We start from the raw sequence: 13,928 nt of genomic DNA, 5'->3' as shown, positions 1-13,928 counted from the left end.
GCCCTTTTAATGAACTTACTAATTTGTTCAGAAAATGTGTTCATAAACTTCTACAACCACAGACTACCCTTAAGCAATTAAAGATGTATAAAATGAACATGTCCTGGCCTATAATGACTGAATGAAGTAGCTCAGGGCCTAAGGGGAATGGGAGGCTCCCCAATCCAGGACTAACCAGCAATATTAATTGATAATCCTTAGTAGTTATCCTCAATTAAAGCTCATAACACTTTTTTGGGTAAGATGTTGTTATCTGTGTTTTTCTTTTTTTTGTAGTTGTTTTACAGATAAGGAAACTATCCAAAAAAAGCAAAATGGTAAAATACTCGCTTAAGCCTTCGGCTTTTTGGTTATGTCGCAGGAAGTATTGAAACAAATATGCATAGTCTCTCCATTCTACCCTTCCTTCTCCCAACTAAGAGGCTGCTTGGAATTTCAAAGACATTTTTTGAAACAACATTACTTTTTACTTTCTTTTTTGCCCAGGTATTTGAAGAATTTAGAAATCAAGAAAAATCTAGCCCTGTAATTAAAATGTGAAAACAAAAGCTATTTGTAGCAGAAAAACATCCCATTAATGTGATTTCCCTGTGACAGATTGACAAGTTCAAAGAAGTAACGCATGTTGCCATGGGCACCAGATTCTATTTGCTCTGCTGGTTCATTTTACTTAGCTGCTGGAGGAGGAGAGTAGCATTCAGCCAGGGATCACTGAGCATTGTAAGAATAGAGTTGCAATTTTTATGTAATATCTTCTCTTTATAAATCTATACAGATAACAACTGTGAACAGCTTACAGTCACTTTAGGGGCAGAGTTTTCAGAATCTCTTAGGAATACAGACTGCAAAAGAGAGGATGGGGGAGTGCTTTTTCTCCCTTCTCAAACATCTCATCCATAAGAGACTGTAAATAGATATTTGTAAAAAAGATGGGGGATGGATGAATGGTGACTCATTGTCATGTGCTAGCTACCTGAATTAAACTTTGGATTTATGGCGGCAGGGGGTGCAGGGTGTTGGGACAGAAATTGTGATGAAGTAAAGAAAAGGAAGGAAAAAGAGAGGAATATCAGAGAAGCAACCAAACATTCTGGAGTGGCTTATAATCATTCAGACACAGGGACACAGAATTAAATCTTTCTGCACAAGTAGAGGGAGAGAGGGCAAGAGTGAATAAAACAGATAAGAACCCTAGGACCACTGGAGACAAATACACAAAAGCAGTTATGTTGTTGATGTTCTGATGTCAACTCTCATCTCTCTTCATTAGGTGCTTAGTGCACCTAACAGGCAGTACGAAATAGGGGAAAAATTTGCCCTATCTGGAGATGCAGGCCTGGTTCCTTGGCGCTGAACCAAAGAATGAAGTTTTGCTTCATTTGTTTCGGGTTATCAGGGCCAGGTGACTTTCGCTTTGAATTATACATTTTTCCTTCCCTGACAAATGAAGCCTCCTGCCAACGCCTTCAAATCAGGAAAGGCTCCTGCTTCTCGCATGCAGCAGCAGGCATTTCACAATTTAAAATGATGGGTCCAGAATTGCAGTGGAAGTGGCAATATTTCATAGTGATTTTCTCCCTTCCTTCTCACTCCTACCCCCATGTTCCGTGTTGTCTAAGCAAATGCTGGCAGTGTCTTTTGTATCTGCAGGATGCTTAAGTAAGCAAAAGACAGGGAAAAGCAAATGTCTTCCAAATCTTCATTTATCATGAACACAAATTGTAGCTTCAGCTCTTTTGCTTGATGCAAATAAGCTGACAGATGTGTATCATTGGCAGTAAATCTTATAACTGACGTGGCCCCGACTGCTGCTGAACATATGTCTATATTTTTCCTGGGAAGGGATAAGATTGGGAAGGAAAATTAATTGGTGTTAATGCTCCCTGACCTCTCTGCTCCACTTCCTCCTTCTCTGCTTCATTCCTTCTACTCACCTTTTCAGAGCTCCCGTCCCCAAAGGGCTAATGGCTTGGCTGTCCGCAGGGTTCAGGGTACCTCTTCTCAGTTTTCCTGAATTTCAGGCTACTCTTCCTCTCCTTTATGCCTTTCCTCCTCACCACCACCTGCCTTTCCCAACCACCAACTGCCACCAGTTACTCATCTTTTTCAGTTATTCTCTGGCCCTGGTAGGTAAATGATTGATAATGATTTCGGAGAGTCTGGTAATTCACAAGTATTATGGACAAAAATAAAATAGGGCATCGCTCTTCAAACATTCCCCTAAAATCCTTTAATGATAGAAAAAAGTGAATGAGGGTCTCTAAAGTGGCTCAGGGAGATAGGATGGAAGGTGTATTAGTCTTCTATGAAGAAGTACCCAAGACTGTGTACTTTACAAAGAAAAGAGGTTTAATTGACTGACAGTTCTCCATGGCTTGGGAGGTCTCAGGAAACTTACAATCATGGTGGAAGGCGCCTCTTCATAGGATGGTAGGAGAGAGAATGGGTGCAAGCAGGGGAAATGCCAGTTGCTTATAAAACTGTCAGACCTCATGAGAACTCACTCAATCACGAGAACAGCAAGGGAAAACTGCCGCCTTGATCGGATTACCTCTACCTGGTCCGGTCCTTGACACATGGGAATTATGGGTATTATAATTCACGATGAGATTTTGGGTGGGGACACAGCCAAAATCTGACACAGCCATATAAGGAGGCAAGGGAGTAAGTTTGGGGGAAGGAAGACTTGAGGGAAAGTTCTTAAACTCTGTTTTAAATTGCCTACCCTTTTAATTACTTGACCTCACCCTTCTACAATTTCCAGTAAAGTTCACTTTGTAGAAAGACATGCCTTGTTCATCCCGTGCTTTTGCAACACACCTGGCACACTGCCGTGTACTTCTGAAGGTGTGCAGATGTAAACCTTTGATTCAAACAAATAGATCTCTATTTATTATTGATCCTAGGCTTTAACAACTTTTATTAGTATAAATTTATACCACGAAGATCATAGTTGCTTTTTTTCTTCAAATAACACAAAAGAGTGTCAAGAAAAATGTTCTGTCTTCTCAATTCCATTCTTTTAGAGATAACCATTAATAACAATTTGTTAGTTTTTCTTTCAGACTTTAAAAAATGCTTATCATTATATGGTCTATAATTTATTATCAAATACTGAAGTATCTGTATTGTAGCTTTAATGAATACCTTAGGGCTGAATAGTTAACCTCTAACATGCCCTAGTCAAGAAAAATACTCCAGAGATGCTTAGTTACTAATGAAATACTAATTAGAAGGCCACACTCTAGAAGAACCTAGAACACACTACAAGCTTTCCAGTTATTTATTTATTTAGTATAATGGATATTAGAAATATTTTTTACTTAGTAAAATTACTAGAGATTAAGATGTGCGAATTGGCTAGAAATATTATATAGGCACTCCTGTCCTGCGTGAATAGGGGAACAACCATCTAGTTAAGTCCTATTCTATATACTTTGCATGGCATGTTTGGTCTAAGAGTCCATTCTGTCCTCTGTGCATCTACAAGAGAGAATTTGATCATTCACCTCCAACTAGGTTTACTGACTACCGTAGGTAGACCATTGTCACAAATGCCTCTGATGAACCTTTCATACAAGGTCAGTTGGAGTGTGTAAAGGAACAGAGAACTGGCACTTGGTCTTACAAGAGGAGATGGTGACTATGTTTCTGCCTGCCAGCTAATAAAATCTTTTGTTCCCTCAGCAAAAGTCCATACGAGACCTGCTTTCATTGCACTGCCTGATGAGGAGTTGTAGGAGAAGACACCATAACTATTCCCTACTTCTAACTGTTAGAGGCAACAACTATCTATTAAAAACAATCTGAGGATTGTGCACAAATTGACTTGGGTCAGTTTCAAACACATGTATAATAATAGAAATAAAGAATAAATAAACAGACATGAAAATATATGTTCATTTAAAAACAATGAAAAATAGGATTATACAATATATACTGTCTGCTTAAAATCTGTTGTGGAGTAAATCTCTAATTGTGGGAATTTTGGGTGCTTGCAGGATACTGGTGAAAGTGATTTTTGGGTAAGATGGACTTTTATGAAATCTCAAATTTCTATTACCCAAGTGAATGTTTGTTCAGCCAGTGAGTTGAATCATCTCTTCACAGTAGGCCAGGCATTTAAAAATTTTGTTTAATTTTTGAGATGGAGCCTCACTTTGTCACTCAGGCTGGAGTGCAGTGGTACGAACTCAGTTCACTGCAACCTCCACCTCCTGGGTTCAGGTGATTCCCCTGCCTCAGCCTCCTGAGTAACTGGGATTAAAGGTGCAAGCACCATGCACAGCTAATTTTTGTATTTTTAGTAGAATGGGGTTTCACCATATTGGCCAGGCTGGTCTCAAACTCCTGACCTCCAGTGATCCATCTGTCTTGACCTCCCAAACTGTTGGGATTACAGGCGTGAGCCACTGCACCTAGCCTGGCATTTAAAAATATTTTTTTATTTTCTGATTTTAATAGTACAACACTTCACGGAAAGATTAGAAAAATAATCTTTCTTTAAGAAGAAAATTAAAATCATTCATAACTTCCCCACTGGGAGATATGTTATTGACAATTATCCTGGGTATTGTTTGGAAAGTGTAGTTTTCTATAACCTCTTTCAACCTGCTCATTCATCTATTATCCTCCAAAAAATCAACAGAAAACTGTGACCTCATGCTCTGCCATTTAGAAATATTTGAAAGTTTTTTAGAAAAAAAAATTAGGATGTTCTAAATAAGGGTTGGAAGCTATGTTTTTTTTTTTTCCCAAACAAAACAAAGAAAAAAGGCTTTTTGTTCTCTTTCTAGTTCTGTGAAGTGCTGGCTTTCTATTGCAGTCTGACTGCTACCATGGGAGCTTCTTGCTCAGGGTTCTGTTCTGGCTCCATTCTCTCCCTGCCATTATAATGCCATCCACTGCAGCACTATGTCTTCAGTCAGTGAGTTCATCCCTTCCTCCCTCAGTTCAGTTTCCTTGAGAGAAAATAAGCATTTTTTTTTTTTGAGACAGAGTCTCGCTCTGTTGCCCAGGCTGCAGTACAGTGGTGCGATCTCAACTCACTGCCACCTCTGCCTCCCAGATTCAAGCGACTTTCTTGCCTCAGCCTCCTAAGTAGCTGGGACTGCAGGCGTGCCCCACCATGCTGGGTTAATTTTTGTATTTGTAGTAGAGAGGGAGTTTCACTGTGTTGGCCAGGGTGGTCTTGAACTCCTGGCCTCAGATGATCCACTCTCCTCGTCCTCCCAAGGTGCTGGGATTATAGGCGTGAGCCACTGTACCTGGCCAGAAATAAGCATTTAATACTTATATGTGATGCCCAGCAGATGCTAATGGAGAGTCCCAGTCCCAAGCTCTACAAAGTAGGGGTGAGGTAGAGCTAACCTGTTTCACAGAGAAGCAGAGGGATTCACAGCTGTTCTCTGCCAACCCTCATGTCTCATGAGTCTGTGAAGTGACAGTTTCCTTGGGCTCCAAGTAGATGTTGCAAAGCTTTCTAGAGTCCTCTGACCCTGGAAGCTGCTAATTAAAGTGCCACCAAGATGCTTCCAGCGACTCTGAGCTAGTTACACGTATGTTTTAAAGTGCTGACCTTCCCCCTTCTTGTCTCTCGTACCCCATTGTGAGTGCTGTGGGTGGTCAGCAAATAATAACAGTTAATAACTCTCTCCTATTCTTTCAAAGCTCTACAGAAATGCAAATTGCTGCCTTCAGAAGGGAGCACACAGGCCTATGAATTTTATATCAGCAGGAATTACCAATGAGTCATGCTTGATGTTGTAAAAACTATTCAGGTAGGAAGGCAAGCGCTGCAATAAGAGAATAAGATGGGGAGTGCCTCCCTTTCCTGAATGTTCAATTATTGAAGTGCACGCGCTCGTGGGTACACACACAGCCACGCATGCCCAACTCACAAAAAATAGACAATTATTTAAAATATATGCCATAATCTCCACAGGAATGAAAACTAAACTCTTTAAAACCAAATGCTTATCACGATGCTGAAGAGAAGTAAATCTGTAAGGTGGTAAGCAGTGTTAATACGTGGGCTAGTGCCAGAACACATGCAGATGTGTGTTATTTATGCCTTTAATTGTTATTTCCAGTAGGTGTCTGGCTGTCAGTGCACATGAGTTAAGTATTGTAAAATAACAGATGTCACACATCTCACAAGAACAACAGGGAGTCAGTATACTTGGCAGTGTAAATCTGATTACCTTAGATAGTACAGAAAAGAGAAAGAACGCAAACCCAGATGAGCCTATGGCTGTAATTTAAAAAACAAATTATCCCATTTGAAAATGTTCTATAGTAATTATATATCTACACTGAATACACTAAGAGAAAAGCCATCCTGGAAGAACAGAGCCTATTTGGGTAATTGCAGTGAATTCTTACAATCTTATGTTGTGTTGGCATCCATTTTGTATACGAATTTAAGTTTGTTATACTGGAAGCAGGGCTTGATGACACAGTTTCTGGTTCTCCACCACACCCAAGTGGCTCAAGACGTGGCCAGAGATAAGAAGCTAAAGGCAGCTCTTCTGCCTACTAGGGCTCCCTGCTTTCTCACTGATTCCTTTAAATGAACCAGTCAAGCACTTGCCTGTGAACTGAAAGTACCCCACTATCTCTCTCTCTCTCTCTCTCTCTCTCTCTCTCTCTCTCTCTTTCTCTGCGCCTGACTCTTCGTTCTTGAATGACCTGACCCAGGGATGAGGACTGCCTCTTGACTCACTGTGCCCTCCCTATTCAGTATCTGTAAATAAAAATCTTGGAGCTTGTTTCCTATGGTGGTGGTATATTGGAGTTGAATCATCCATCTGAAGAATCAGGGGCTACCCCAGGCTGGGTTTTCCCCAGGAAGCCAGGGAGAGCTCAAGGTTGGGCTCCCAGTGCCAGAGCAATGGTTAGGCAGGCATAACCTGGACACAGGTTAGACAAGAGCCAAAGGGCATCTGCTAGCTTAGACAAGTTTCCCATGTGAGGGACCACCCCTCCACCCACTTTTGGGCACTGGTCAGACTACCAGGCACTAGGCCATCAGCCAAGTATAAGAAGTATCCCCTGAAAGGCCCACTGCAAACACCCTCATGGAGCTTCCCTCTGTTTCCCATTAGGGCAGGCTTGCTAACTGTCCTGGTGCTGGAACCCCATTTTAGCTGGGGGATCTCAGTAACAAAGTTTCTCTTAATTCTCAGAGGAACAAAGAAAAGGGGAGAACAAGTGAGAGAATGAATGATAATGAAAAAAGGGATAGAACCAGCCGGCCAGTGACATTTTCCAGTGAAACACATATGGGATGTAAGAAAAAGACTCAGAAAAGCCTTGGATGTAAATGTTAAAAGGATCTTGAATGACCTGGCAGAAGGTGTGCCAGCAGGGCTTACCACATAGCTCCGAACGATGGTGATGAGGACACCACAGACTGCGCATTTACAAAAGCTTAGTGGAGCTCAGAGATTTGAGAAAAAATAATAAAAAAAAATCACAAGATTCAACTGAGAAAAGTGAACACAAACACATCTGGGGAAAGTAATCTTAAATAAAGATACTCAGTTGGAGAAAAAAAGTGTCAAGCCTGGACCTGGAGGAAAAGCAGATAGAAAAATTCTGAGTTGCAAGGGATTACAACAGCTCAGAAAGGTGAGAATTCCCTTCTGTGGTTTTAAACGCAGAGGTGTCTCATTATGAAACTTTGATAAAGGATTTCATATCTCTTTACAAACACAATGAGATCCTCATTACATATCTGAATAAATGAACCGTGCCCACAATATAGAATGCATTTTGAGGTTTGTGAATATGCAAAATGTAGCTGAAACTGTTCTAACTCCAACTATCATTTCTAGTCAAATAATTTCATAGAAACTTATTTATTCCAAACTGTAATTTTCAGATGGTAAAGAACTATTTAATAACAATCATATTTAGTATGTGCTGGGCACTTTTGTAAACACTTTACATAGTTAAGTAATTAAATTCACGTGTCAAACACCCTCAACAGGTGTAATTGTCCCCCCACTTCCAGCAGATGAAGAATCCTAGTTACAGAGAGCTTAACAACCTTCCCAAGGACACACATTGAATAAATGCTGATTCAGGGATTCAAACCCAGGCAGAGGATCTCCTGAGTTCATGCACCTTTATCACTACACTAGACTCCTTGTTTGTGACAGAAAAGAAGCCTAACTAGGTAATTCTCTTTAGTTTGGAGGACAGACTTGATCTATGAATGAGACTAGAAGGGCGATTGAGATACCCCCAGCCTCTACCATTCATCCGGGACTCTAGCTTCCTGTCTACGCACTTCCAAATATCCAGTTTCCCCTTAAAGGTAATCTGTGTGGGCTGCAGGACATGGGGACGTGGGGTCTCATGTTATATTTTGTGCTCTGGCACCTGAACATGCATCATTTTTGGCCCATTGAGCTGGAGTGGTCATGGAGGCGAGTTGAAGACTGTGAAGAGCTCATCTAGAGCTAAGAATTCTTGATGACTTTTGTGATTTGATTCAGAAATTAGAACTGCAGTTAATTTTAGGAGAGTGTTTAAAGTGACCACAGAAGATAGTTTCTGAAAATTCTCTGTGTAAACATGAGTACCATGTTACTTACAAAATATTCATTTCTTTGGGGACACTATTTGTCTTCCCAAAATCTCGAAGCACAGGTGATTGCTCACGTTACTGTGAGGAATACATAAGACAATGATTACATCAGAATACATTTCTCACTCGGCTGTCGTAGTGCTCTTCGTTTTTCCTCTCTGGCTGAAGTCTCTTACAATTAGAGTCACTACTTTTGTTAGGCAAAAAAGCATACTGCCTCTGGAAGATCATTGTTTAAATCCATACTCAAGGTAGCATGAGTCACGTAGCCAATCACATTCCCCTCTCTGCATTGGCAGCTACGAGCCTCCGAGCCAGAGTTGTGACCCAATCTTAGTAAGTATATCATCACCCTTTATTATCTCAACATCTCTCCTATCCTTATCATTTGCCCAGTTTCTTACTTAATGTTTTACCATTATGTGCTGAATTGTATCCCTTTAAGATTGATATGTCAAAGTTGTAACCCCTAGTACTTCAGAATGTGACTTTATTTGGAGATAAGATCTTTAAAGAGGTAATGAAGTTAAAGTGGGCCCATTAGGGTGGGCTCAAACCTAATATGACTGGTGTCTTATAATAAGAGGAGATTAGTAGTCAGAGACACAGAAAAAAAGACCACGTGAAGACACAGGGAGAAGGCAGCCATCTGTGAGGCAGAAAGAGAGGCCTGACTGGAGGCAACCCAATGGCACCTTGATCTTGGACTTATAGCCTCCGAAATTGTGAGAAAATAAATTTCTCTGGTTTAAGCCTCCCAGTCTGTGGTATGTTATTATGGCAGCCCGTTATGGACTAAATTACGTTCCCCTCAAATTCATACGTTGAAACCCTAACCTGCAGTGTAGACTGTATTTGGGGATAGGGGCTTTAGGGAGGTAATTAAGATTAAATGAGGTCAGAAGGGTGGGGCCCTAATCTGATAGAACTGGTGACGTAATAAGAAGAGGAAGAGACACCAAGAGAGTTCTCTCTTTCCATGCAGAGAAGAAGCCAGGTGAGGACACAGTAGGAAGGCAGCCACTTACAAGCTAGGAAGAGAGTCCTCACTAGAAACCAATCCCAATGGCACTTTGATCTTGGTCTTTCAGCCTGCAGAACTGTGTGAAGATACGTTTCTGTTATTTAATCCACCTGGACTGCGGTATTTTGTGTTAGCAGGCTAACATGCAGCCCTAGCAAATGAACACTTTTACCTTATTCTATTGTTTGGATTTTTTTAGAGGTGCCTTAAATCTTAGTTGGAGCAAACCGTGTTTGTGTTGATCTCATTTTTAGATATGAAGAAAAAGGAGCAAGTGTTAGCCTGGTTTAAACTGCAAATGCAGCGATTTTAAAAAAGGTATCAAAATGCACAAGTCAGCAAAGTGTGGCTGAAAAAAAGTCTTTATCCTTTGTATTAATAAAGTTCATTCTCTTAAACAAAATTAAGTATTAACCTCATAATGTTAAGCTTCCATTTTTCTGAGTAAAGCTTATGATTAAATAAGCCAATCAAAATGAATCCTGCCTTTTTGGGGAAGATGGACCAGAAAACTGAGTTTGAGTCCCAGCCTGGCACTGCTGTGTTTCTGCCTTTCAGAGAAGCTGACTGGCCTCTTCAACTCCTGCACGGGAGCCTTAGTGGTGGTGACTCAGCCCAGGGACAGTCCAAGAAAAATCGCTTTAATGTGAACTTGCTGCTAACCACATGTATCCTGAGGGTGGAATGTCCCAACCATAAGAATTACCTTATTTGGGACTGGGAGAGTTGGAAATGAGATGGACTAAAGGTTTGGTGTCTATTGATTCCTTTCTTTGATCTAAAATTTAGCCTTTTTCTCCCTTTCAAGAGATTGGAATAGAATTCTCAGTTCAATAGGCCCATGTGATGAGGTCAAGAGAGTTGTGTTCAACATTTTATCTTTGCTTTACCTCTCCTGGGTCACGCAGGGACCATCCAAAAAATGAGAGGCTGGAAGCAAACTGATAAAATTAAAATGTAGCACATGGCATATCCAGACAGAAATAACTTGTGCTTAGTATTGTGTCTGGCTTACCTGGTTTTGCCTGCCATGGACATCTTCAACCAACCAGCTAAGATAGCTGGTATAGGTATTCAAATATAGTTTTCATATATGTGTATGTGTATGCATGTGTTTGTATGTCTATCTATCTATCTACCATCAATCATCTGTTGATCTGCCATAATCTCTAAAGGCTATAAAATGTACCAACCAGAATTCTTTAGTTATAGGTAACCTAAGCTAATTCTTGTTAATGCTACCAAAAAGAAAATTTATTGGAGGTATTCACCATAGAATGGATAAGCTTAGAAATGTGTTGGCTTCCACGCTATCACAGAGCAAGAACAGAAACCAGAGTAGCTTGGCAGGTCTCTAGGCAGGGGAAATTAAATTATCTGACCATATTTTATAGGCTCTGGTCCTGGAATGAATGTGTCCTAAACTTAAATTTTTGAAAATGATCTTTGTATCACTTCCCTCTGTGTACAAAGTCCAGGGAAAGAGAACTTCATTCTATGACTTGGTGCCGAATCTCTGGTTAGGGTAAGGCACAGTTTGACTATGGCTGCATGGAGAGGTGGAGAAGTAATTCTCCCAAAAAGGACTTGGTATCATACTAGGAAGAAGGCAGCAATCTTGGTTGGCCAAACGGTAATGATAACAATGACAATAATAACATCAAGAAATGTTCATTGAATTTTAACTCCTTGTTTCTGATTTGGTGATCTGATGAGGGTGGCTCCTCTTCAGTGTGTTTTAAGATGTTTTAAATTAAATTAAATTTGTTTCCTTTTAGAGACAGGGTCTCACTCTGTCACCCAGGCAGGAGTACAGTGGCACAATCACACTCACTGCAGCCTCAAATTCCTGGGCTCAAGCAATCCCCCAACCTCAGCCTCCTGGGTAGCTGGGATTACAGGCATATGTTACCATGCCCAGGTACTTTTTTATTTTTTGTAGAGATGGGTATCTTACTATTTTGCCCAGGCTGGTCTCGAACTGTTGGCCTTAATCAATCCTCCCTATTCAGCCTTTCAGAGTGCTGGGATTACAAGCATGAGCCACTGTGCCTGGCCCTCCTAGGCTATTTTTGGCACCCCTTATCTGAAAGAGAATGTCTATCTTTTTTGCTTTAGGATCCATGCCATTTATCACAGAAAGTAGTTAGCCTTTATTTATACTCTGCTCAGAGTAAGTTTAAAGTACAGAATTATGATCTGCTAATTTGCAGGGTATAGTGTCCTTCCAGTGTCCTATGAAAGCTGCTGGATGCCTGCTGTGTTAGTTTTGGAGGAGGCATGACAGTGTTAGTCCATCCCTCTTCATCCGGCCCCGGGAATGTGTGCTCTTGACTGGCTATCTTTGTGGGACCATGAGGCTACTCTTCTTCAAGGCTGTGTGATAAGGGCTTCTAGCTCTTCCTGTTGGAAATGACCACTTTGGCATAGAGGCTAAGCTCAGGCCACCTTTGGTTTAACCAGAACGTGTCCACACCATGTAGGCTATCATACATTACTTGGGAGGGCAAGAAGATTCTGAGGGTTCATATAGTATGAAGAATGTCTTTCTCAAACTATCTCTCTGAAGAGAGGGCATAGCAGTGAGAAACTGGGTGCATAGCAGAAAGTACAGAATGTACAGGAAGGCCACCTGGAAGGGTCCCCGAGCAGCCCCAGGAGTGCAGGGCTTTAGGATGGCAGGCCTTCCTTGCCTCACTGTCAGAGCATTTCTGTTCATTCTCCTCCCACATCACATCGCTACCCTTATTAAGTGTCCAGAATCCTTGTGCTTTCTCTCCCAGTTCTTACTAGAGTGAATGGGAGGTAGTCTCATAAACATATATCAAGGTGTTAGGAACTGTGTGGGTTGTCCCCCTTCAAAGGAACATTTCCTTTGAAAGGGGTTAGGATGAGTTATAAAACAATGAAATCAATACTTCTGGTGGGATTTTTAGTGACCACAATCATGGGGAAAATATTATTGAACAACAGGGAACTTCATATCCTTACAAAACACAGGATATTGACCACTTCCTAATTCTGCCCATGTACTACCTTACCTTGAGGGCATTTCCAAGCTACCGTGGAGAGAGGAAAATAACGTGAAGCAAGAAAAGTGGCCAAGCTTCATTTGGCTGCACAAGAAATTCTGTGCCTTTAGGGAAGAGCTTGTGGAAGGAGCTACTGAAAAAGTTGATTCAGAGGTCATTTAGCCAACAGAGCACCCTCTGTTAGATCCATTTAAAGCCACAAAAGGCTAAACCAATATACACCAGGGTATAAGAAGAAGGGACAGAAATTGACCCAGAAGCATTTACAAATAAACTGTAAACTAACTGAAGGCAATGATTATACTTTCAATGCCTCTGTATCATACCATTCAGCCTAATTTATTCAATGCATTTAGCAAACATTCCCTGAGCATCTTCTATGTGCCCAGATGCCATGCTGGATGTTGGAGATTCTAAATCATTAAGATGTAGTTCTTCTCCTGAAAGAACTCAGAACCTAGTGGAGAAGACAGAACTTACGGGCACACAGTAGTTACAAAATAACGTGAAGTCCATTCCTAGTTGTAGCAATAAAATGCCGCTATGTCACTCAGGAGAGAAAAAAATTAATTCTGTCTGGCTTTAGAGACACACTGGCATTTGAGCTCAGCCTTGGAGGACTAGCTATCTCATTAGCCTGGCATCCTGAATATAGCAAAGACTTAATAAATGTCATTGCCTAATAACCTCAAAGACAGAGGAAGCCGGAATTCCTTGAAATTTAAGTCCATTGTTGTTTTTTCATTTTCTGCCTGGATTGAGGTAGACCCATTTCATGTTCAGACCCCTACATGGTGTGGCATCATTTGACTCATATAAATCATCAATGTTCTGAGATTATCACATGGACGCTACATAGGACACAGGAGTGGAAGCTTGACATATGATGAATGACAAATCAGCTGTTGAAATTATCATCTCTCCTACTTCTGTCCATTGGAGGATTTTATATTGTCGAGTTTTTGACCTTGACACCTGTCTTAGTCTGTTTTGTACTGCTATAAACAGAAGACTCGAGACTCAGTATTTACAAAGAATAGAGATTTATTTTTTACAGTTCTAGAGGCTTGGAAGTCCAAGGTCAAGGGACTCACATCTGGCAAGGGCTTTTGTGCTGTGTCATCCCACGGTGGAAGGCAGGAGGGCAAAAGATCATGAGAGAGAGAAAGAGTGGGGCAAACTTGCTGTTATAACAAACCCACTCCTGCCATAATGACATTTGTCCACTCGTGAGGGCAGAGTCCTCATGACCTGATGACCTCATAAAGATCTCACC

At 41.0% G+C, this 13,928-nt stretch overlaps 1 long non-coding RNA gene across 1 annotated transcript in view; it reads left to right on the top strand.

Moving 5' to 3' along the window:
• The first annotated feature begins 668 nt into the window (after positions 1–668).
• The window catches only part of LOC135269714 (uncharacterized), a 38,706-nt gene continuing 25,446 nt past the window's right edge, over positions 669–13,928 (top strand). Inside the window, exons 1-3 of the long non-coding RNA XR_010337985.1 lie at positions 669–720; positions 3,688–3,833; positions 4,797–4,927. This is a non-coding gene — a long non-coding RNA (uncharacterized LOC135269714). The remainder of the gene's footprint in view (positions 721–3,687; positions 3,834–4,796; positions 4,928–13,928) is intronic.

Source organism: Aotus nancymaae, unplaced genomic scaffold, assembly GCF_030222135.1.
Source record: "Aotus nancymaae isolate 86718 unplaced genomic scaffold, 86718_ANA_hifiasm-v0.15.2.pri h1tg000002l, whole genome shotgun sequence".
Classification (NCBI taxonomy): domain Eukaryota; kingdom Metazoa; phylum Chordata; class Mammalia; order Primates; family Aotidae; genus Aotus; species Aotus nancymaae.
This window is presented reverse-complemented; position numbering and strand designations above follow the sequence as displayed.